The following is a 26,091-nucleotide window of genomic DNA, read 5'->3' on the forward strand; positions in this document are numbered from 1 at the left end:
CAGCAATCAGAGACTCACCCCTGCAGTCAGCCAAATCACCTGAAGCTGATTGCAGTGGTTGTATTTAAGGAATGGCCAGACTCACAGTCAGGGCCTTGGTGTGTGTTTTTCCATGGGCCCCTGTATCTTGTAACCTGCATTCCTGTTCCTGTTCCTGCCTGACTTGTTGCCGACCCTGCCTGATCCTGCCCTCTGCTGACTTCTCCTGTTTGATCCCTGGCTTGTGACCCTGACTACTCTCCGCCTGCTCCTCCTGTACCTACCTGCCCGATAGTTATCGACCCGGCCTGCCTGACTATGTTGTGCTCTATATGTGTATGTACCTGTGTATCTATATCAGTTTAGGTTTGGGTTTGTTTCACCTTGTTGTATGTATTTGTGTTAGCTTGGAGTTTGGTGCACTGTGTTTATATTTGTATTGTTAGTCTTAATAAATTGTCTTATTTATACCATATCTGAAGCCTGCGGTTCCATGTGTCAGTTCACACCCCTCTGGTCATACCCGGAGCTCTGACAGGTGCCCACCTGACAGTCCCTTGCCCCCCGCAGTAACTAGCAAGGTAGCAAGGACATGACTGACCTGTGGTAGGAAAGCAGCCCATTGCTCAGCACAATCATCTCCAGACTGGCAGTGGTAGTTGGTGTATTTGAAGAGGCATCCTTTGCAGGTGTCAGGGCCAGGGGTGCCAGGGCAGATCCTGGATTACTTATGTCTCTGAGTCCGGAGCCCGCTGTGCTGATCTGCAGGCAGGAGAGATAAGGCACGGTGGAGAGCAGGGACACCAGCACACTGAAAGAGCTAGAAGGAGCGACTACTCCCGCTCGTGAGTCCTCCTAGCTCCCACAACCTGCCATGCTGTCATTTTAAGAAGGTGCCAAGCAGCACCACAATGTCACCGTGCCCGCCCCCGGCTGAGCCCGGCCGGCTTTGGAATGATGGATGCGCCGTTTCAAAGCTGGTCCACGGATATATTTTTGATGAGCGGTAACTGTCCATAATGGACATTTAAGGACAGCTTGTAAATCGCCTGATATTTACAAACCGTCCCTAAATTTACGGACGTATGGCAACACTGATGGGATGTCAAAAAGCAGAACGCACAAAAATGCGCACATTCTAGTGTGAGCTGACCCTAGTTCTCCTCCCCTTCCTTCACCCTCTCTCCCCCCCTTTCTATTACCCACGCCCATTTTTTTTCTAAGGACTTTCATTTTTGCTGCGAAGTAGCACTTCCACTCTTCTAAACTTAGTTACCACCCACTGCGCATGCAAACAAGTACCACAGGGCTTGGATCCTGAAACAGCCCTGCAGCAAACCTGTACATGCGCTGGGGTATCCGGAATCTGCACATTCGCGAGAAGATTTTCTGTATCTGACCATAGATCAGAAATAGGGAGGTTGGAGACCCTCCCTGGCTTTAGGTGTGCACGGCATTTTCATGGCGCACACGCAGATGTGCTGACTAGGGTTGCCACTTCATCCCTTTAAAACCGAACACATATTAATTGCACAGGTTCTGTAGTTGATTAACGTGATAATTAAAGCAGAGCTCCACCCAAAAGGGGAAGTTCCCCCACTCCCCATTAAGGATTGGCACCTTTGAGGAGTGGGGACCTGAATCTGACAGGTACCCGCTCTCGTTTCCACTGCCGATTGCCTAGGCGATCGGCAGCGGAAGTTGTCCCCCCCCCCCTCTCTCCCCGTAGTCTTCCAGGACACGTGACAGGTCCCAGAAGACTGCGGGGTCATTCACAAAGCGCAGCGCTACTCGCACATGTGCAGTTGGCACTTGGCTGTGAAGCTGCAAGCTGTCACAGCCGAATGCCCACACTGAAGATGCCGGCGCTGGGAGAGAAGTCGGCCGGTGAAAGCAGCTGAGGTGAGGACACCACTGGACTGAGGGACAGGTAAGTGACTGTAATTTAAAAGTAAGCAGATACAGATTTTGTAGCTGATAACTTTTATGTATTATCTTTTTTCAGCTGGAACTCCGCTATAAACTCACCTAGTGCCTTATCTACTGTACATTTACTTTAGGTTCACACATAAGCGTTTTCCGCAGCGTTTTCCATTTAACATGATTTCCTATGGGACACGTTCACATCTCCACCCCGTGCGGTTTTTTGGAAAGGGTCAGGGACTTTTTTGAATGCAAAACGTTGTGTTTTTGGTTCTATAGACTTCAATGGAAACACTGCAGAAAAGTATGTAGTGTGTTTGTGCTGGGTGTTTGATGTGTTTTTGCCGCATTTTAAATATGCTTAGCAACAAGAAAATTTTTTTTAAAAACGCAAAGTGCATCAAAAACGTGACAAATACGCAGGTGCAAAACACAATGCAGAAACGGATCAAATGCAAATTGCAAAGGTGTGACCCTAGCCTAAATTAGCCTCAAATTGTGTCATTAATATGTGTTCAGATTTAACCCCTCGCCTACCGGGCACTTCTACCCCCCTCCTGCCCAGGCCAATTTTCAGCTTTCAGCGCTGTCACACTTTGAATGACAATTGCGCAGTCATGCAACACTGTACCCATATGAAATTTTTACCATTTTTTTAGACAGATAGAGCTTTCTTTTGGTGGTATTTAATCACCTCTTGGTTTTTTGTTTGCTAAACAAACCAAAAACAACTGAAAATTATAAAAAAAAACTTTTTTTTAGCTTTTGTTATAAAATTTTGTAAATACAGTGGGGATCAAAAGTTTGGGCACCCCAGCTAAAAATTTATATTAATGTGCATAAAGAAGCCAAGGAAAGATGGAAAAATCTCCAAAAGGCATCAAATTACAGATTAGACATTCTTATAATATGTCGACAAAAGTTAGATTTTATTTCCATCATTTACACTTTCAAAATAATAGAAAACAAAAAAATGGCGTCTGCAAAAGTTTGGGCACCCTGCAGAATTTATAGCATGCACTGCCCCCTTTGCAAAGCTGAGACCTGCCAGTGTCATGGATTGTTCTCAATCATCGTCTGGGAAGACCAGGTGATGTCAATCTCAAAGGTTTTAAATGCCCAGACTCATCTGACCTTGCCCCAACAATCAGCACCATTGGTTCTTCTAAGCAGTTGTCTAGAAAACTGAAACTGAAAATAGTTGACGCTCACAAAGCTGGAGAAGGCTATAAGAAGATAGCAAAGCGTTTTCAGATGTCAATATCCTCTGTTCGGAATGTAATTAAGAAATGACAGTCATCAGGAACAGTGGAAGTTAAAGCAAGATCTGGAAGACCAAGAAAAATATCAGACAGAACAGCTCGCAGGATTGTGAGAAAAACAATTCAAAACCCACGTTTGACTGCACGATCCCTCCAGAAAGATCTGGCAGACACTGGAGTTGTGGTACACTATTCCACTATGAAGAGATACTTGTACAAATATGGTCTTCATGGAAGAGTCATCCGAAGAAAACCTCTTCTACGTCCTCACCACAAAAATCATTGTTTGAACTTTGCAAATGAACATATAGACAAGCCTGATGCATTTTGGAAACAAGTTCTGTGGATCGATGAGGTTAAAATTGAACTTTTTGGCCGGAATGAGCAAAGGTACGTTTGGAGAAGAAGGGGCACAGAATTGAATGAAAAGAACCTCTGTCCAACTGTTAAGCATGGGGTTGGATCAATCATGCTTTGGGGTTGTGTTGCAGCCAGGGAACATCTCACGAGTAGAAGGAAAAATGGATTCAATACAATTTCAGCAAATTTTGGATGGTAACTTGATGCCATCTGTGAAAAAGCTGAAGTTAAAGAGAGGATGGCTTCTACAAATGGATAATGATCCTAAACACACCTCAAAATCCACGGGGGATTACATCAAGAGGCGGAAACTGAAGGTTTTGCCATGGCCTTCACAATCTCCTGACCTCAACATAATTGAAAATCTATGGATAGACCTTGACAGACAGCCCAGAAATCTCAAAGAACTGGAAGACTTTTGTAAGGAAGAATGGGCAAAGATACCTCAAACAAGAATTGAAAACTCTTGGCTGGCTACAAAAAGCGTTTACAAGCTGTGATACTTGCCAAAGGGTTAGTACAAGATATTAACTCTGCAGGGTGCCCAAACTTTTGCAGACGCCATTTTTTTGTTTTGTTATTTTGAAAGTGTAAATGATGGAAATAAAATCTAACTTTGTTGACATATTATAAAAATGTCTAATCTGTAATTTGATGCCTTTTGGAGATTTTTCCATCTTTCCTTGGCTTCTTTATGCACATTAATACAAATTTTTAGCTGGGGTGCCCAAACTTTCGATCCCCACTGTAAGTGATTTTTCTCCTTCACTGATGTGCGCTAATGAGGCTGCAGTGATGGGCACTGATAGGCTGCACTGATGGGCACTGATAGGTGGCACTGACAGGCATCACTGATGGGCACTGAAAGGCAGCACTCATATATGGCACTGATAGGTGGTAGGTGGCATTGATAGGCGGTACTGATAGGTGACACTGTTAGGTACTGATTGGCGGCACTGATAGGTGGCACTGATTGGCGGCACTGATAGGTGACACTGAAAGGCAGCTCAGATGGGCACTGATATGTGGCATTGATGTGGCACTGACAGGTGGCACTGCCAAGGGACACAGCGCACCGCCGATCACCGCGCGCTCCCGGAGCCGCGCATGCGTGATTAGAATGGGAGGATGTCATATGATGTCCTCCCAGAACGAGAGAACTGCCTTGCGCCCGTCATTGTACTATATGGCTGGCGGGAGGCGGTTAAGGACTGGTTCACAGTGAAAGAGCGCGAGCTTCCTGCACCGCACGAGAAGACGCTACCCTGCACTGGTAGGCACTGACAACTGGCATTGATGGACACTGACAGGTGGCACTGCTGGGGACACACTGATCATCAGTGCTCTGATGATCAGTGTACATGTCCCCTCCGAGGAATGCAGATTACTGGCTCTCCTCTCCTCTGTCAGCGTGACAGCTCGTGAGGAGAGGAATGCTGATAACCGGCATATCCCTGTTTACATGTGATCAGCTGTGATTGGACACAGCTGATCACGTGACCGAGCCGACATCTTCAGCTCTTTCTGTTGATCGGTGATCCTCTGTGTCTGAGGGACAGAGCGCACTACCAATCACCATGCTGCGGGCCCCCGGAGCTGCGCATGCGTGGTTAGAATGGGAGGATGTCATGTGACGTCCTCTCAGAACGAGAGAACCGCCTTGCGTCCATCATTACCTTATATGGTGGGCGGGAAGCTGTTAAAGGGATGAGGTGGCAAGTCTAGGCTCTGATTGGAACTGAAGGCAGGCAGAACCCATGGGTACATCTGTGCATGCACCATAATGGCCACGCCTAGGGGGTGGAGCCACTCAAAGCAGAACAATACTCACCTCGGCTCCAGTGACGCGACCTTCCAAAGCTCCCCGTCTGGCCGCTAACATCTTTCAGCGGCCAACCTCTGGGTCTCGATCGCCGGCTGTGATTGGCCAGACGGAGATGTCATCACTCCTGCGCATGCATTCAGATTCAGGATTGCCAATTTGCACAGTGAGCTGCGCATGCACGACTCGCTGTACAGGGGCGAACAGGCAGGTAAGTAGCTTTAATGCAGAAGAGACAAAGCATGTCTCTTCTGCATTAAAAAATCCCGCCTCTCCGCCAATTGGACTCCACTAGCCTAAAGTTCCACTTTAGTGAGGACAGAAGTTCTGCTTTAACTGGCAGATCAGTGTAACTCTCAAGACTGGATGGACAGGAATACAAATGCTTAGCAGGCCAGTCATATATATTGGTATATACAGATTTATAGATTCAGATGTTTGGCTGGAGGAAGACCATTAAGGGCTCTTGCAGTGCACATTAGGTACGGTTGTTGTTTTGTATAGGTGGGGGGGATGGCCACCCTTATGTGGATATAAACAGTAATAGATAGTAAAGGATGCAGAGTGGCAGTATAGACACACACAGCGGACACACGTTGTCAGTGGCAACCTTGATCCATCTCAGCTTTACCCGCCGCACGTGTCACACCAGCAAGCTTTACGTCAGTGGTTAAGTGACGTCGCCCTTAGTCAATCACCGAGCCACCACTTCTTGTTACTCCTGGTGACTTGCTCCCGCCTCCCTTTCTGACCAATAGGAGACTCTGTGGTTTTTGCCCAACCCCAAGCGGGATGGACGGTGAGGGACAGCGGCCGCGTCCAATCGAGTGAAAGAGATGGAAGCAGCTGTGTTGTCAGGGAAGTGACTGTCGTCAAGGGGCTGAGAGGTGGAAGGTGCTGGAGGGCGGTGGCGTGGATGTCATTGCTGTCTGATGGGAGAGCTGGCGGTGCCGGTCCCTGGAGGAGAGCCGTGAGGTGAGAGGATGGACGGGCGGGCTGTATGGGGTTGGTGGTGGTGACTCAGCCCCGGGAGGTGGGCTCTGTGTGTTATATGTATATGGGGGGGGGCATTGCTCTGTATATAAGGTGCATATATGGGGGGCACACTGCTCTGTATATAAGGTGCATATATGGGGGGGGGCCACTGCTCTGTATATAAGGTGCATATATGGGGGGGGCACTGCTCTGTATATAAGGTGCATATATGGGGGGGGCACTGCTCTGTATATAAGGTGCATATATGGGGGGGGGGGGCACATTGCTCTGTATATAAGGTGCATATATGGGGAGGGGCACTGCTCTGTATATAAGGTGCATATATGGGGGGGAGGCACTGCTCTGTATATAAGGTGTATATATGGGGGGGGAGGCACTGCTCTGTATATATGGTGTGTATATATGGAGGGGGAGGTACTGCTCTGTATATAAGGTGTGTATATATGGGGGGGAGGCACTGCTCTGTATATAAGGTGTGTATATATGGGGGGGAGGCACTGCTCTGTATATATGGTGTGTATATATGGGGGGGAGGCACTGCTCTGTATATAAGGTGTGTATATATGGGGGGGGGAGGCACTGCTCTGTATATAAGGTGTGTGTATATATGGGGGGGAGGTACTGCTCTGTATATATGGTGTGTATATATGGGGGGGAGGCACTGCTCTGTATATAAGGTGTGTATATATGGGGGGGAGGCACTGCTCTGTATATAAGGTGTGTATATATGGGGGGGAGGCACTGCTCTGTATATAAGGTGTGTATATATGGGGGGGGGGGGCACTGCTCTGTATATAAGGTGTGTATATATGGGGGGGAGGCACTGCTCTGTATATAAGGTGTGTATATATGGGGGGGGCACTGCTCTGTATATAAGGTGTGTATATATGGGGGGGAGGCACTGCTCTGTATATAAGGTGTGTATATATGGGGGGGAGGCACTGCTCTGTATATAAGGTGTATATATGGAGGGGGAGGCACTGCTCTGTATATAAGGTGTATATATGGGGGGGAGGCACTGCTCTGTATATATGCTGCCTCATGGAACTGGGCTTTTTTCCGTGGGGCCGCATATTTGTGTACCTGTCCTTGTGCTGGGAGGTGCCGCACTGCGCGCTCCCAGCACCAAGACCGCGGTGTCACTGAGAGCCTCGGGTCCTGTTCTAACGATCGGGACCTGGGACTCCCGATTCCAGGTCACATGATCACTGTGATAGCCAATCAGAGGCTATCACAGTGATCAGTCACTGTAAAGCCCAGCCCCCTTGTTTTTTCTCTCTCTCAGTGAATGGAGAAGAGATACATTGTATCGCTCTAACTCCTGTCATAGAGACAGAAAAAAAGTTTGTAAAAAAAAAAAGATAAATATTAAAAAATAAAGAAAAAATACCTACATCAAGGTTTGATCTATTTCGGTGCCAGGGTTATTGTTTGGGTCAAGGTCAGGGTCAAATGTCAGAAGGTCAGAATTTAAAAAAAAAATGGCGTCTGTGTTTTAGGTAAAAAACAAAACAAAATGCACAATATTGGTTCTGGGCTGTACTCCGGGTACAAACAAGAAATAATATACACATGTGGTATCGCTGCGATCGTCAAGAGCTGGAGAATTTATTTAGGGTTGTTCTTTGGTGGTAGGTTATGGTAGTAAAAAGAAACACACAGCTATACTTGGACAGGGGGGTGGACGTGGTATACTTGGATTTTGCAAAAGCGTTTGACACAGTTCCCCACACACAGCTAATGTGTAAGGTGAAGTCTACAGGCTTGGAAAAATCCGTATGTAAATGGATAGAAAACTGACTAAACAATACATGAAGGATAATAACATCAGCAATGATGTTGAAAATGATTTTTACTATAGATACCCCAGTAAGTATATTTATTCCTGAAATATGATTATGCATTTGACAGTAATAATTAAGGCAATAGAATTTGGCTAAAAAATGCAACCAGCTACAATGTATGCATATTCATACTCTGGTCTGGGGTCATCAGTGGTGTACCCCAGGGTTCAGTGTTGGGACCCTTACTTTTTAATATATTTATAAACAATATAGGGTCTGAGATTATAAATCCCATTTCAGTCTTTGCAGATGACACCAAGCTGTGCAGTGGAATAACGTCCTTACAGGATGTCTCCAATTTACAAGCCGACCTCAATCTTCTGTGTAATTGGGCAACTATGTGGTAAATGAGGTTTAATGTTGATAAATGTAAGGTTCTGCACTTGGGGGCTAAGAATATGCATGCATCATACATACTAGGGGGGGGACAACTGGGGGGGTCACTGGTGAAGAAGGATCTGGGAGTTCTGGTAGATCACAAGCTTGATAATGGCATGCAATGCCAAGCTGCGAGCAAAATCCTCTCTTATATTAAAAGAGGTATAGACTACAGAGAGAGAGATATCATTTCCCCGGTACAAATCATTAGTAATACCTCATCTGGAATATGCAGTTCAGTTTTGGGCACCAATTCACAAAAAGAACATTGGGGAACTGGAGAAAGTACAGAGAAGGGCAACCAAACTGATAAGAGGCATGGAGGAGATCAGCTATGAGGAAAGATTAGAGGAACTGAATTTATTATCTCTTGAGAAGAGGCGATTAAGGGGGGATATGATCTCCATGTATAATACATAAGGGGGGATATGATCTCCATGTATAATACATAAGGGGGGATATGATCTCCATGTATAATACATAAGGGGGGATATGATCTCCATGTATAATACATAAGGGGGGATATGATCTCCATGTATAATACATAAGGGGGGGATATGATCTCCAGGTATAATACATAAGGGGGGATATGATCTCCATGTATAATACATAAGGGGGATATGATCTCCATGTATAATACATAAGGGGGATATGATCTCCATGTATAATACATAAGGGGGGGATATGATCCCCATGTATAATACATAAGGGGGGGATACAATCCCCATGTATAATAAGGGGGGGATACGATCCCCATGTATAATACATAAGGGGGGGATACGATCCCCATGTATAATACATAAGGGGGGGATACGATCCCCATGTATAACACATAAGGGGGGGATACGATCCCCATGTATAACACATAAGGGGGGGATACGATCCCCATGTATAACACATAAGGGGGGGATACGATCCCCATGTATAACACATAAGGGGGGGGATACGATCCCCATGTATAACACATAAGGGGAGGGATACGTTCCCCATGTATAACACATAAGGGGGGGATACGTTCCCCATGTATAACACATAAGGGGGTGGGATACGATCCCCATGTATAACACATAAGGGGGGGGGATACGATCCCCATGTATAACACATAAGGGGGGGGGATACGATCCCCATGTATAACACATAAGGGGGGGGGATACGATCCCCATGTATAACACATAAGGGGGGGGGATACGATCCCCATGTATAACACATAAGGGGGGGGGATACGATCCCCATGTATAACACATAAGGGGGGGGATACGATCCCCATGTATAACACATAAGGGGGGGGGATACGATCCCCATGTATAACACATAAGGGGGGGGATACGATCCCCATGTATAACACATAAGGGGGGGATACGATCCCCATGTATAACACATAAGGGGGGGGGGATACGATCCCCATGTATAACACATAAGGGGGGGGGGATACGATCCCCATGTATAACACATAAGGGGGGGGGGGGTACGATCCCCATGTATAACACATAAGGGGGGGGGGGGGGAGATACGATCCCCATGTATAACACATAAGGGGGGGGGATACGATCCCCATGTATAACACATAAGGGGGGGGGATACGATCCCCATGTATAACACATAAGGGGGGGGGGATACGATCCCCATGTATAACACATAAGGGGGGGGGGATACGATCCCCATGTATAACACATAAGGGGGGGGGGGGATACGATCCCCATGTATAACACATAAGGGGGGGGGGATACGATCCCCATGTATAACACATAAGGGGGGGGGGGATACGATCCCCATGTATAACACATAAGGGGGGGGGGATACGATCCCCATGTATAACACATAAGGGGGGGGGGATACGATCCCCATGTATAACACATAAGGGGGGGGATACGATCCCCATGTATAACACATAAGGGGGGGGATACGATCCCCATGTATAACACATAAGGGGGGGGATACGATCCCCATGTATAACACATAAGGGGGGGGATACGATCCCCATGTATAACACATAAGGGGGGGGATACGATCCCCATGTATAACACATAAGGGGGGGGATACGATCCCCATGTATAACACATAAGGGGGGGGATACGATCCCCATGTATAACACATAAGGGGGGGGATACGATCCCCATGTATAACACATAAGGGGGGGGATACGATCCCCATGTATAACACATAAGGGGGGGGATACGATCCCCATGTATAACACATAAGGGGGGGGATACGATCCCCATGTATAACACATAAGGGGGGGGATACGATCCCCATGTATAACACATAAGGGGGGGGATACGATCCCCATGTATAACACATAAGGGGGGGGATACGATCCCCATGTATAACACATAAGGGGGGGGATACGATCCCCGTGTATAACACATAAGGGGGGATACGATCCCCGTGTATAACACATAAGGGGGGATACGATCCCCGTGTATAACACATAAGGGGGGATACGATCTCCGTGTATAATACATAAGGGGGATACGATCTCCGTGTATAATACATAAGGGGGGATATGATCTCCGTGTATAATACATAAGGGGGGATAAGATCTCCGTGTATAATACATAAGGGGGGATACGATCTCCGTGTATAATACATAAGGGGGGATATGATCTCCATGTATAAATACATCAGTGGTTCATATAGTGAACTCGGTGTAGAGTTCTTCCCTCTGAGGTCATCACAGAGGACAAGGGGGCGCTCTTTACGTCTGGAGGAAAAGAAATTTAATCTCCAAACACGGAAAGGTTTCTTCACAGTAAGAGCTGTGAAAATGTGGAATAGACTCCCTCAAGAGTTGGTTGTGGCCAGCTCAGTGGATTGCTTTAATAAAGTCCTGGATTCTTTCTTGGATACACAGAATATAACTGGATATAACATTTAGAGGTAAAGTTGATCCAGGGAATATCCAATGGCCTCTCGGGGGATCAGGAAGGAATTTTTTTCCCCTGCAGGAGCAAATTGGATCATGCTTTGCTGGGTTTTTCTCCCTTCCTCTGGATCAACTGTGACTATAGGATTATAACTTTTTATATATAAATAGTTGAACTGGATGGACTTTTATCTTTTTTCAACCCTCTAACTATGTAACTATATATGGGTTGGGGGCACACTATTTATATAAGGTGCATATATGGGGGGGGGGTGCTCTGTATATAAGGTGTGTGTGTATATATACTCTACTGTATATAAGGTGTATATATGGGGTGAGGCACACTGTTCTGTATATAAGGTGTATATATGGGGGGGGGGCACACTGTTCTGTATATATGGGGAGCACACTGTTCTGTATATATGGGGAGGGCACACTGTTCTGTATATATGGGGAGGGCACACTGTTCTGTATATTGGGGGTGGGGGGGCACACTGTTCTGTATACAAGGTGTGTGTATATATGGGGGGGCACACTGCTCTGTATATAAGGTATGTATATAAGGGGGCACGCTGCTCTGTATATAAGGGGGGTACGCTGCTCTGTATATAAGGTGTGTATATGGGGGGGCACACTGCTCTGTATATAAGGTGCTGTACATGGGGAGGGGTGTACACTGCTCTGTATATAAGGTGTGTATATGGGGGGGCACACTGCTCTGTATAGAGGGGGGGCACACTGCTCTTTATATAAGGTGTGTGTATATATGGGGGGCATTGGGGGGACCATAGGAGATAATGGGGGTCATCCTGTGTACAGGGAGCTCCTTTTGTCCTCAAAACACCATGGACCATCACCTTCTGGAATCATCTACAGCTGGAGGGGACACATGCTGCACCAGGGGCTCCTTGTGCTGTAATAAGCCAGAACTGGGGGCCCCTAGAATCGTAATAGGCCAGGATTCAGGCCCCTTGTACTGTATTAGGCGCGAGCCAGGCCCTTTGATCTGTAATGAGCCAGGACTGTGGTCCCTTAGGCTGTAATAAGCCAGAACCAGGGTCCCTAGAATCATAATAAGCCAGGACTGGGCCCCTTGATCTGTTCTAAGCCAGGACTGGGCCCTTTGTGCAGTGATAAACCAGGGCCCCTAGAATTGTAATACGCCAGGGCCCTTGTGCTGTAATAAACTAGGATTGGGACCCCCTATATTGCATTAAGCTAGAACTGGGAACCCTTGTGCTGCAATAAGTCAGGACCAGTGTCCCCAGAATCTTAACAAGCCGGGACCGGGGGCCCCTTGTGCTGTAATAAGCCGGGACCGGGGGCCCCTTGTGCTGTAATAAGCCGGGACCGGGGGCCCCTTGTGCTGTAATAAGCCGGGACCGGGGGCCCCTTTGTGCTGTAATAAGCCGGGACCGGGGGCCCTTTTGTGCTGTAATAAGCCGGGACCGGGGGCCCTTTTGTGCTGTAATAAGCCGGGACCGGGGGCCCCTTGTGCTGTAATAAGCCGGGACCGGGGGCCCCTTGTGCTGTAATAAGCCGGGACCGGGGGCCCCTTGTGCTGTAATAAGCCGGGACCGGGGGCCCCTTGTGCTGTAATAAGCCGGGGGCCCCTTGTGCTGTAATAAGCCGGGGGCCCCTTGTGCTGTAATAAGCCGGGGGCCCCTTGTGCTGTAATAAGCCGGGGGCCCCTTGTGCTGTAATAAGCCGGGGGCCCCTTGTGCTGTAATAAGCCGGGGGCCCCTTGTGCTGTAATAAGCCGGGACCCCTTGTGCTGTAATAAGCCGGGACGGGGGCCCCTTGTGCCTCTTTCTGTCTGTGAGACAGCCCTCAAAGTATTAACCAGATGGTATTATATCCCATCTAGACTACATGTCATGTTTCCAGGGACATCCCACCTTTGTTTCTGGGGCTGTGGCCTTGCTGGTACCCTAGTGCATATGTTTTGGGCCTGCCCAAGCCTCTCCTTGGTGTGGCACAAGATCTCTGAAGTGGCCCCTGCTGTGGCAGATGCTTCGGTGCATCTGTCTATGCAGTCCTGCCTACTAAGAGCCTATATCTCTGGAGTTCAGACTGAGGTTATGAGGCTAATCACACCATCTGTATATCCACCCTATGGGCTATCGCCCTACACTGGAAATCCCTCACGGTACCATTGGCCACAGTTCTGCATAGAGTTGATGCGGTGATGCTCATGGAGAGAATTCATTATACTTTATTGGATAAGATGCACTTCTTTGACGGAAATGGGAAATTTGGAGAACTCTTACGCTTTTACTATATGACTAAGGACCGCTCATGTTTTCATTGAGTTACTTTGTTGGTAGCTGTATAGCTCTGTATTGCTCATGTACTTAATTTCTTTTGTCTTTTTTTTTTTCTTTACATGATTGTACCTTTTGAAATGAATACTACAGATGTGCCTTGTTTCTGTTGTATATTCTACCTGATGCTGTAATGCCTTTTTGCAGTCTGTTTCTTAAAAAAAAAAAAAAAATTTGTAAAAAAAAAACAAAGAAAAACGTTCTCTGCTCAAGTGGAGAACAGGCCCATAGAGACCCACAGATTCCTTGTTTCATGTGCTTAGACAATGGAACTTGATTGGTCACTATGAACAATTTCACCATTTTGGAGACCTTTTTTTTTCCCCCAGTTTATAGTAATGGACCCACCTAGTGTTGTATTAGGTCAGGACTGAAAATTTCGAGTCTAGACCTACTAGCCAGGCACAAACCTTACTCTCCACCAGTTGCCCCACCCAACCTTCCCTAGGTTGGGGGCCACAGGACACAAGTGTTGGGGGAGGTGGGAGAACCTCATACAGAGTATAGTTGATAGGCAAAAGAAAAGGGAGTGATAGAAGGTGCAGGAACGGTCAGTAATGGGCAAGGAGTAGCCAACAATAACACTTGCCCTCACGTTATTTCCACTCGCCAAATGTAACCAGGCGAGTGGAAATTTTAAGCCCTGTATTAGGTCATTGATGGTACACATTGCTCCTTTCCTTTTAATTCTGTATCAGATGTAAGGAAAGGAAATGATTTCAGAATTTTGAAATATTCTGCTCATTTTGCTAGGAACCTTGTTTGTGGGTACGGGTCAATGATGCAACAGACAGATGGGGTCCCAGAAAAATCCCATGTGAATACTGTACTTTGGGGATGACTACCAAAGAAATAGAGCCTGTTTACCGAGCTTAGTAAATAAGATAAACCTGAGTGCACTTTGTTGATTTATAGGGGATGGGGGGGTTCCCACAATATGGTTGTGTATTCAAAGTTCTAGCAGCACCTTGCATAGAGAACGTGTGTGGAGTTTTATTTGGAAGTGATCTTTCACTTTAAGTGAACAGCTTGTACTCATTAAGTAATTTAACCCCTCGGTGTACTTTTACCCTTTAGCTATACCTACATATTATATGTTAATTAGTGGTTGTGGTGGAACAATGGGCAGTAGCAACATGAAAGAAACTTGTATAATGGCTGTAACATTACTGCTTGGTATTCTCATAACGCCTCTTCCTTGTCTTCAAAATATACCTCCTAAGATCCATTGGGGTGTCATGAAAAAAAAAAACCCAGTAGCTTTGAAGGCAAAGCTGAAGAATTTAACAGGCAAACCTTTTCATGCCTTTCATCCCTCTCTTCTCTCCTCTGTTTTTGATTGTGTATACACAGTTCAGTGTATATCCTGGTTTCTTGCCAGGAATACATCCAAGTGCCAAGGACAATGCAACTCCTTTGTGCTTGTACAGGTATTACATCAGAGGTGGCTGCCCAGTGGAAGGAGATCAGAGATATGGGATTGGAAGAAGATTGCTCCATCCCTTGCTTAGTTAGTGCTAGAGCTCACCAGTCACCAGAGAGCATGAGCCTTGCTAAACAGCAATAGGTCTGACCTTAGCATGGGACATATAAAGTTGAACTCTATCCAAAAAAAACAAAAAGAAAAAAGTTTTGCCTAGAGTTCGAGTTATAACCCCTGTCAGTTTATACTTTTTGCTATCTGTGTCCCATTGGGGACATTTCCCTCTACATTCTGTCCCATAGCCACAACAGGAAGTGAGAAGAAATCTCTGCAAATTAATGGAATTCCTTGGAGCCCCCCGTCCACCACAACTAGTGTCCCCATTTGAAGAGTTCCCCTCTTACTTTTCTGGGGACAACCCAAAATGTGGGATTTCCTTTTTACGTGCACTTTCAATGATAACAGGGCACATAGAGAGGGGGAGGCTCCCTATAGGGGCATAGACAGCAATAAAAACCTAAAAGGTGTTCTAATCCATCTCCACTCCATCCAAAACTATACAGTTTTGCCTTTAGTTTATACTTTAGTCTGAATCCCCAGACCTGTAGAGCTGCTTTTCCTTGGGTGACGGCATACGATCGGTGCAGGGTGGTGCTGTAACAAGCCTGGGTTCACATAGGAGCAACGGGGAAAGCAAATTCAAATTGTACAGGAATTGCATCGTATTCCTGTTCAAATCGCATGCTATTCTTTGCGGTGCAATTTGCGTCCTTACATTACGCATGGACGCAGATCGCACTGCAAAGTATCTGTACTTGGTATTGGTGAGTACTTGACTGAAAGTATCGGTACTTGGTATTGGTGAGTACTTGACTGAAAGTATCGGTACTTGGTATTGGTGAGTACTTGACTGAAAGTATCGGTACTCGTACTCACCAATTTAAATAAATAAATTCCAGTATCTACAGTGAGGAACAGAAGTATTTGAACACCCTGCGATTTTGCAAGTTCTCCCACTTAGAAATCATGGAGGGGTCTGAAATTCACATTGTAGGTGCATTCCCACTCTGAGAGACATAATTTAAAAAACAAATTCAGGAAATCACATTGTATGATTTGTAAAGAATTTATTTGTCTTGCACTGCTGAACATAAGTTTTTGAACACCTAAAAAATAGCAAGAATTCTGGCTCTTAAAGACCTGTTACTGAGCCTTTTAAAAAGTCCACCTCTACTCCACTCATTAATCTAACTTAGTAGCACCTGTCTGAGCTCTTTAAAGACACCTGTCCACCCCACAGTCAGTCAGACGCCAACTACTACCATGGGCAAGACTAAAGAGCTGTCAAAAGACACCAGAGACAAAATTGTGGACCTCCACAAGGCTGGAAAGGGCTACGGGGCAATTGCCAAGCAGATTGGTGAAATAGATCAACTGTTGGAGCAATTGTTAGAAAATGGAAGACGCTAAAGACGCCCTCGGACTGGGGCTCCATGCAAGATCTCACCTCGTGGGGTATCACTGATAAGAAAGGTGAGGAATCAGCCCAGAACTACAAGGGAGGAGCTGGTCAATGACATGAAGAGAGCTGGGACCACAGTTTCAAAGGTCACTGTCGCTAGAATACTACGCCGTCATGGTTTCAAATCATGCAATGCACGGAAGGTTCCCCTGCTCAAGTCATCACATGTCCAGGCCCGTGTGAAGTTTGCCAGTGACCATCTGGATGATCCAGAGGAGGCATGGCAGAAAGTCATGTGGTCAGAGGAGACCAACATAGAACTTTTTGGTCTAAACTTCACTCTTTGTGTTTGGAGGAAAAAGGATGAGTTGCATCCCAAGAACACCATCCCTACTGTGAAGCATGGGGGTGGTAACGTCATGCTTTGGGGGTGCTTTTCTGTGAAGGGGACAGGACGACTGCACTGTATTAAGGAGAGGATGAATGGGGAGATTTTGAGCAACAACCTCCTTCCCTTAGTCAGAGCATTGAAGATGGGTCATGGCTGGGTCTTCCAACATGACAACGACCCGAAGCACACAGCCAGGATAACCAAGGAGTGGCTCCGTAAGAAGCATATCAAGGTTCTGAGTGGCCCAGCCAGTCTCCAGACCTAAATCCAATAGAACATCTTCGGAGGGATCTGCGTGTTGCTCAGCGACAGCCCTGAAACCTGACAGATCTAGAGGAGATCTGTGTGGAGGAGTGGGCCAAAATCCCTGTTGCAGTGCAAACCTGGTCAAGAACTACAGGAAACATTTGACCTCTGTAATTGCAGACAAAGGCTTCTGGACCAAATATTAACATGGATTTTCTCAGGTGTTCAAATACTTATGTTCAGCAGTGCAAGACAAATAAATTCTTTACAAATCATACAATGTGATTTCCTGAATTTGTTTTTTAAATTCTGTCTCTGAGTGGGAATGCACCTACAATGTGAATGTCAGACCCCTCCATGATTTCTAAGTGGGAGAACTTGCAAAATCGCAGAGTGTTCAAATACTTCTGTTCCTCACTGTATACCATAGTTTGTAGACACTATAACTTTCACGCAAACCAGTCAATATACACTTATTTGGATTTTTTTTTTTTTACCAAAAACACGTAGCAGAATACATTTTGGCCAAAAATGGCAAGAAATTTGGGTTTTGTTTTATAGGGTGTTTTTCTTTTTTTTTTTTTTTTTTTTTGGGGGGGGGGGGGGGGTATGTTTCCTTTTTATATTGCAAAACATAGAAATTCCAGTGGTGATCAAATACCACCAAAAGAAAACTGTATTTGTATGACAAAAATTACATAAATTTAATTTGCATACAGCATTGCAGGACTGAACAACCACAAGTTAAAGTAGCGCAGTGCTGAATAGCAAAAAAATGGCCTAGTCATGAAGGGGGGGAAATCTTCCAGCGCTCAAGGGGTTATACCCCACACTTATTTGGAGGTTTTTATCTGTTTAATCAAAACAATAATCCAACTAACCGGTTATGAAAACAATTATTAGTTGCAGCCATATTTCCTTCTGTCCCCTGATACTTTTAATAAAAAAATCTTCTCCATCCCCTCTTTGAAAATAATTTTTCTTCATTTCCCAAACTTGCAGACGTAATGAATGTCCCTGGATGGGCTTTGGGTTTCTTTGTTGCTGTGATTGACAGGCAGGTTCATCTTCTCTATGCTGTGTAGATGAGTGGAATATGTAGGTTTGTGTTGGGAGATTTGAGCTTAGTTCTGGTTCTCTGATCCTGCATCAGTGAGTTGTTTATAAGCGAGTAGTTCATATTTGTTAACATATTCTGTAAACCTGTGCAAAGGAAAAGGTTGCTTTGACCTAAAAGAAATCCTGCTTTGAAATGTATTAGTGGTGTGCTGAATTGCATATAAACATTTTTTCCCCAAACAGTCTCTTAATTTACCCTGGTATGTTTTGTGCTTTATGTGATTATACGTATATGTCCCCCTTCCTTTATTTTTTTTTTTTTGTTTGTTTAACATCAACAGATATTTTGACAGACCTTTGTATTGCTTGAATCCATCAGAGGTGCACCTTGGGCACATGTACCACTAGATGTTCCACATCATGCTTTAAAGTAGAGCTATAGGCAACATTTTTTTTTCATTTTTGGATAGAATAAGGGAAGGATATTTTATTTATTTTAGCTACTTAGTGCTGTCAATTTACGCAGCTCTTTACACAGAGACACACAGAGACACACAGAGACACACAGAGACACACAGAGACACACAGAGACACACAGAGACACACAGAGACACACAGAGACACACAGAGACACACAGAGACACACAGAGACACACAGAGACACACAGAGACACACAGAGACACACAGAGACACACAGAGACACACAGAGACACAGACACAGACACACACAGACACACACAGACACAGACACACACAGACACACACACAGACACAGACACACACAGACACACACACAGACACAGACACACACAGACACACACACAGACACAGACACACACAGACACACACACAGACACACACAGACACACACACAGACACACACAGACACACACACAGACACAGACACACACAGACACACACAGACACAGACACAGACACACACAGACACACACAGACACACACAGACACACACAGACACACACAGACACACACAGACACACACAGACACACACAGACACACACAGACACAGACACACACAGACACAGACACACACACACACAGACACACACACACACAGACACACACACAGACACAGACACACACAGACACACACAGACACAGACACACACAGACACACACAGACACAGACACACACAGACACAGACACACACAGACACAGACACACACAGACACAGACACACACAGACACAGACACACACAGACACAGACACACACAGACACAGACACACACAGACACAGACACACACAGACACACACAGACACAGACACACACAGACACAGACACACACAGACACAGACACACACAGACACACACAGACAGACACACAGACACACACACACACAGACACAGACACACACAGACACACACACAGACACACACACACACACACAGACAGACACACACACACACAGACAGACAGACACACACACACACACAGACACACACACACACAGACAGACACACACACACACAGACAGACACACACACACACAGACAGACACACACACACACAGACAGACACACACACACACAGACAGACACACACACACACAGACAGACACACACACACACACAGACACACACACACACACACAGACACACACACACACACACAGACAGACACACACACACACAGACAGACACACACACACACAGACAGACACACACACACACAGACACACACACACAGACACACACACACAGACACACACACACAGACACACACACAGACACACACACAGACACACACACACAGACACACTGTACATTCACATCAGTCCCTAACCCTCCAGGTGTGTACAATCTAAGGTCCCTAACTCACATTCATACATAAAATACTAGGGCCAATTTTAGACCTAAGCCGATTAACCTACCAGCATGTCCTAGGAGTGTGGGAGGAAACCAGAGTACCTGGAGGAAACCCACGCAGGCACAGGGAGAAGCTGCAAACTCCAGGCAGGTGGTGTCATAACCCCTGTCAGTTTATTTGTCGTCATCTGTGTCCCATTGGGGAGATTTCCCTTCACTTCCTGTCCCATAGCCAAAACAGGAAGTGAGAGGAAATCCCTGCAAAGTAAGGGAGTTCCTTGGGGACCCCCAGGTCACCAGAACTAGTGTCCCTATTGGAAATTTTCTACTCTTACTTTTCTGGAGACAGCCTAAAAATTGGAATTTTCTTTTACTTTCACTTTCAATGATAAACGGGACAAACCAGAGAGGATGAATCTCCCTAACGGGGGCACACATAGCAATAAAAACTGACAGAGGTTCTAATCCATCTCCACTTTATTCAAAACTAAAAAAAAGAAAGTTTAGCATTTAGTTGTATGTTAATTCTTATTGGCACCCCAATGGCTTCTTAGAAGCCAGAGTTCCCCGACTGAAAAAGCAGAAGTCTCTTTGCACGTAGGGCAGCTCAATTGAGCATAGCTGTCTTATGCTGTCGTGTGACAAATGCACAAAAAAAGCACAAATTTAGTATGAATGGAGCAGGGTGGATTTGATTTAAATCAAACTGATTTAAATCACGATTTAAATCACTAGTCAGTAAGGCTTGATTTAAATCCTAGTTTTCTACATAAAGACTAATTCTTGCTGGTATAACTTTAATATGCAAGTAAATGAAGATTTTTAGAATAACAACTTTTCATATTAGTTTTTTTATCCCCAGTTTAATAGGTTAATCATTCATATTTGGACAACTTTTCTGTTGTACTTAGGAAGGAGAAAAATAATCATTACCTTAATAATAACAATTTAAATAGATTTATTCATCTGAAACAATAACATTCCAGCATATGTGATTTGCTTAAACATCCATGTTTGTTAACTAATTTGGCTAAACAAAATATATATATTTTAAGAAGCTTAGACTGTCAGCCCCTTCCTCCTCGCACTGTCAGCCCCTTCCTCCTCGCACTGTCAGCCCCTTCCTCCTCACACTTAGTTTCACTTTCTTCTTGTGCAGATCTATTCCACTCCAAACAATCAGAAAAATATTGTTTCTATTCACTGAACTTCCTGAAACTTAGCACTGAAGGGGTTGATTCTGTATTCATAGGTTTGTAGAAGTTAGGATGAAGGTCTTTTTCTTAACTCTGTTCATGTTGTAACATTTTTGCTGTGAAGAAGAGGCATGTGATCTCCGCTGAGTCCAATTCAGTTTTGAGAACTGCAAAAGTAAACCAACATCTGTGATAATATCTTGTAGGCAGAGAAACTGCCCAATAATCTTACAAAAACCTCTGGAAGAGCCTGACATTGTGAATGGATTCATGGAATTTATTTACCAAAAAAATTAAACATATACAGCCTTATTCTACATAATTAAAAAACGAATCTTTTATTTCATGATGGAATAACCTTTGGATGGTAATATATTTTCCTCAAAAAGCATTTTATTAAAAAAAATCCGATTTAAATAAAAAAATCCGATTTTTATTTATTTATTTTTTTTAAAAATCATTGATTTTTATCCACCCTGGAATGGAGCCTTAAAGTGACACAAATCAATATGGTTATTCTTCATAAAATTATCCATATACACCCACTACTTAATGCCCATGTAATCTAACATATTTTTTATGAAATCTTTTCTCAGTCTTTTTCTGTCTCCTAACTTCCTCCATGATCTACCGAACCTTTCCTTTTCTTACTTGCTTCTGTTTTTTTGGAGTGAGCAGCGATGAGATTTTTTTTTTTTTTTTTTTCATTAAATCCAGAGTTTAGTATGACCAACAATTGCATGGTGGGCAAAGGCTGGGAATTAGTTTATTCCATGAATCAGGACATAGGATGGCCTTTAGGTATCAGAATGGATTTACTACTTCATGTAAACGATGTTGCATAACTGTATGTGCCATGTCACTGGGAATACACACCCTGCCTCTACATTCCAGAGGGACTCCGCTTTCTGCCTGGTCATTTTTTCCACAGGTGTGATCCGAAGGTTTATCAGCCATGTAGAGTCTAATGTCCGGCTTTGGTTTCACTGCAGTCTGAAGATTCATAGAACTCCTCTATTAGCGAACGGTTGTTTCAATATAACCAGAGATCAAACGGTAGAAGCTCTGACAATATGCCTTATGAAATAGATATGCACTTTTTTGCTGAATGCTGTTTATGTATACGCCATACCCAGCTGATCCCTGTGAAAGTAATATTTCTAATTTAAAAATTATTTTAATAGAAGACATTAATCGCTACTACAGGGATTGGCTGTAGCTTCTGGGTTCTGTGCTGAGCAGCTGCCCTGCTGCATAGTGAACACGAGGGGTCCCTTGCTCGGTACAGGTGCCATCTAGAGAATCCCTTGAATTATTCCCAATGAGTACAAGGCATTCATTAACTGGACTATGTGGAGAGTGTGACGTCACTGCCTCACCTCTCTTCCTCATCCATTCAGAGAACACTTTGCATTCATTGAGAGAATGCAAAACTCTGGCATACGTGCAGCAGGGCAGCCACTCGGCAGCATGGGAACTGGAAGCTGGCATCGGTCACTGTAGTAGCAGTGTCTACTACAGTGATTTCCAGCTTCCACAAGAGTACCACAGGTATGGACTACTCATATTTATATTGGTCCAAGCTGGGCCAGGGTAACTATGCAAAAAAACTGAATAAAATAAAATGGAGCTTGAGGCTAAATACACAGTAGAAATCCATGCATATGATTTAGACTGGCAGGTGACATCCCTACATGCTGGTTCAGCTTTACAGCTTACATTGTTTAAAGTGTTTGTAAAACTCAGACATGAAATATGAACAAATCATATCACTCTGTAGAGTGTGCTTGTCTCAATCCAAAGTGTCCATTGACGTATATGCGGATTGGATGCAGTTTGAACCGCATCCAGTCCACATGGCATGTGAAAAAACATTGCTTCCTATGGTGCCTGTTCACATATGTCCGGTGCTCTGGCAGTGCAGATTCAGTGTGGTTTTAGGCTACGTTCACACTAGCATTGTGTGCAGGCGGCAGAGAGGCGTTTGGGAAGCATTTTTACCGCTTCCCAAATGCCTCGGACAATTCTGCACATTGCAGCACATGGTGCTCTTCTAACGGGAGCATTAGCGTCGCGGCGCAGCAAAACGGACGCCTCTGGTCGAGTCAGGAGGCGTTGAAGCCTCCTATTCTAGTCTACGGTGCCGCCCCACAAACGCCCGTCCGGAGTTTGCGGTGCGGTTGCGGGGCGTTTGCAGAGCGGTAACACCATTCAAACTTCATTATAGGCATTTGTGGGGCGTTTTTAACGCTCTGCAAATGCCTAGCAACGTCCGCTAAACCGCGCATGCGGCGTTTGCGGAGCGTTAAACGCCGCACCAACACTTGCCAAACGCTATAGGGGCATTTGGCAAGCGTTGGTAAAACAGTCAAGTGTGAACGAGCCCTTAAAGAGTCCTGTATGATTTCTGAGCAGTGCGGTCCAGTTCAGGTGCGGATTACAGGCTATTGACTTTTATGGGAACCATTTCTAAACCACATGTGTGAATAAGATAAGATCCTGAGCTAATCCTGTCCTGAACCTGATGTAAACCTGACGTGAACTTGTGAACAATTACTGTATCAATTTGCTGTGAAACGTGAGCTTCAATCCACACCGCACATGTGTGAGTCAGCTCTGAGTGTCATTTCTGTCTGCTGTTTTGTTCCTCTGCTATCAGCATGAATTACTTCTGACAAGTTTTCCTGAGGAAAATGGTGACAGGGGAGAGACCTCCAGCAGATTGACAGCCTCCGCTCTGTTACTGTGAGCTGTATGAAGGAGGGGGGGGGTCTCTTCCCTCCAATCAGCTCTCAGAGCTCTCTTCACTGACATCTGCAGTGTTTAATTTCAACTCTCTGCACCTTTTTTCTGAATTCTCTGACAAGCTATATAAATTCAGCACTTTGAGTGGATGTAGAGAAGCGAAGACTGCAGATAGACAGGTACTATTTTATGTAGGAGGATTTGTTTCATCTCTGTGTATCACCTGAGGCCAGTCACTTCACTGGATACATAAAAAAGTTTACAATCAATTTAATTTTACAGCCCTAACCTGATGATTGGACCATACATCAGAATCACCCCCTACAGTAGGCAATTCCAACACGCTCTTCCCATGTTCCTGAAAAGTAGTGGTATGGGCAAAGCCGGCCATACACGGGTTGAATTCCGAAAGCATTTTCTTTCGAAAATCTTTTCTAAGAATTTCAAATTTCGCACCATTAGTGGGCCACAGCAACAGGCGATTTTCGAGCGACTATCGAATTTGAGTGATTGGGCATGCTAGAAATATTTTGAAAAACAAAATTTCTAATCGATGGGAGAATCGAGCAAGAAATTTAATTGAAAAAGAAATGAGCGTGAGCTGTGACCTGGAAAGAAAAGAAAATTCTTGACCACGAAAATTCTTTTCTGTAGCAGCATGACATGAAATTAAAGTCTTGGTTGAATTTCGAAATCAATGGTGGCATCATCGGATTACAAAATGCACGAAATTTCTGATTTTCGAAAGAAAATTTGTTTAGAATTCAGTGACCACCAGCTGGAACCGTTGATAGAGCGAGAGAATGTCACCAGAACACCAAGGATCTCCAGAAAAGGTCCAAAGCTTTATTCAGCTATCACATCATTCTAATAGAAGCATTGTTTTGGAGCGTTTGTGTTGTCACATGCCTGATGAAGGGGTTCCGCAAGGCTCCGAAACATTGCTTCTATTATGATGTGATCGCTGAATGAAACTTTAGACCTTTTCTGGAGATCCATGGTGGGCTGGTGATCTCCTGTAAACAGGTAAGTACCCCCTGTAAGCAGAACCAGAACGGCAGAAGAGTCTTCCAAACTTTAGTGTGGCAGAGATGTGTATATCACAAGACTGGCCAATTAGTATTGTAAGTCATTTAAAATGTGAATTGGTTTACATGTTTGCGCTTCTGTTGTCTATTTTGCAGTTTGTAAACATTCCATTTTAGCCATTTCCTACCCGCAGATCATCAAATTACGTCCTGCACTTTCAGTAGTTATAACTGGGATGATGCCTGCATCTACAGGCTTCATCCCGGTATTGTTTTTTTCATGTATAAGCCATCCTAATGGCTAGAGTAGCCTTTGGATTGCTTTTGCCCCCCAACCCGATCCCCTTTCCTGCCATCCTCTGGTGCCTCTCCAGGCTCTCCCATCCCCGTGGGGAGCCCGGCACTGAAGCTGGCTTACCATAGATCAGGACCAGAGCATCCCCATTCATCTCTATGGTATTAAAAACCAGAAGCGACTAGTATTTTATTACTTCCGGTTTCGGTCTTCTCTTTACTGGCAATTGCCAGCTAATACAAGCATTGGATCACTTTAATATTGGTCTGGTCTGATGCTGTTAAGGGCAGAGGATACATCTTGGGTCTAATAGACCCCAAATGTCTCAGTAAAGAGAACCTGTCACTGCTGATTGTTGTCACGAGATATTTACATTCCTTGTGACGGCAATTAAAGTGATGAGACAGCGTGAGAATTAATTAAATAAATAAATAAAAAATATATTTTTAAACTGCCCCGTCCCACCATACTCGCGCACAAAGGGGAATGCATGTGTCGGTCCCGTACACATACAAAAACGATCGCACCACACAAGTCACACTGAGAGCAATAATTGTAACACTAGACCTCCTGTGTGACTGTAAACTGGTTGCATGTAAAGGCTTTTAAAGCATCGCCTATAGAGATTTTTAGGTACCATAGTTTGGCTCTGTTCCACTTCT

The sequence above is a fragment of the Staurois parvus genome, unplaced genomic scaffold, assembly GCF_062004578.1.
Source record: "Staurois parvus isolate SC_StPar_1 unplaced genomic scaffold, SC_StPar_1.0 ptg000432l, whole genome shotgun sequence".
Taxonomy (NCBI): domain Eukaryota; kingdom Metazoa; phylum Chordata; class Amphibia; order Anura; family Ranidae; genus Staurois; species Staurois parvus.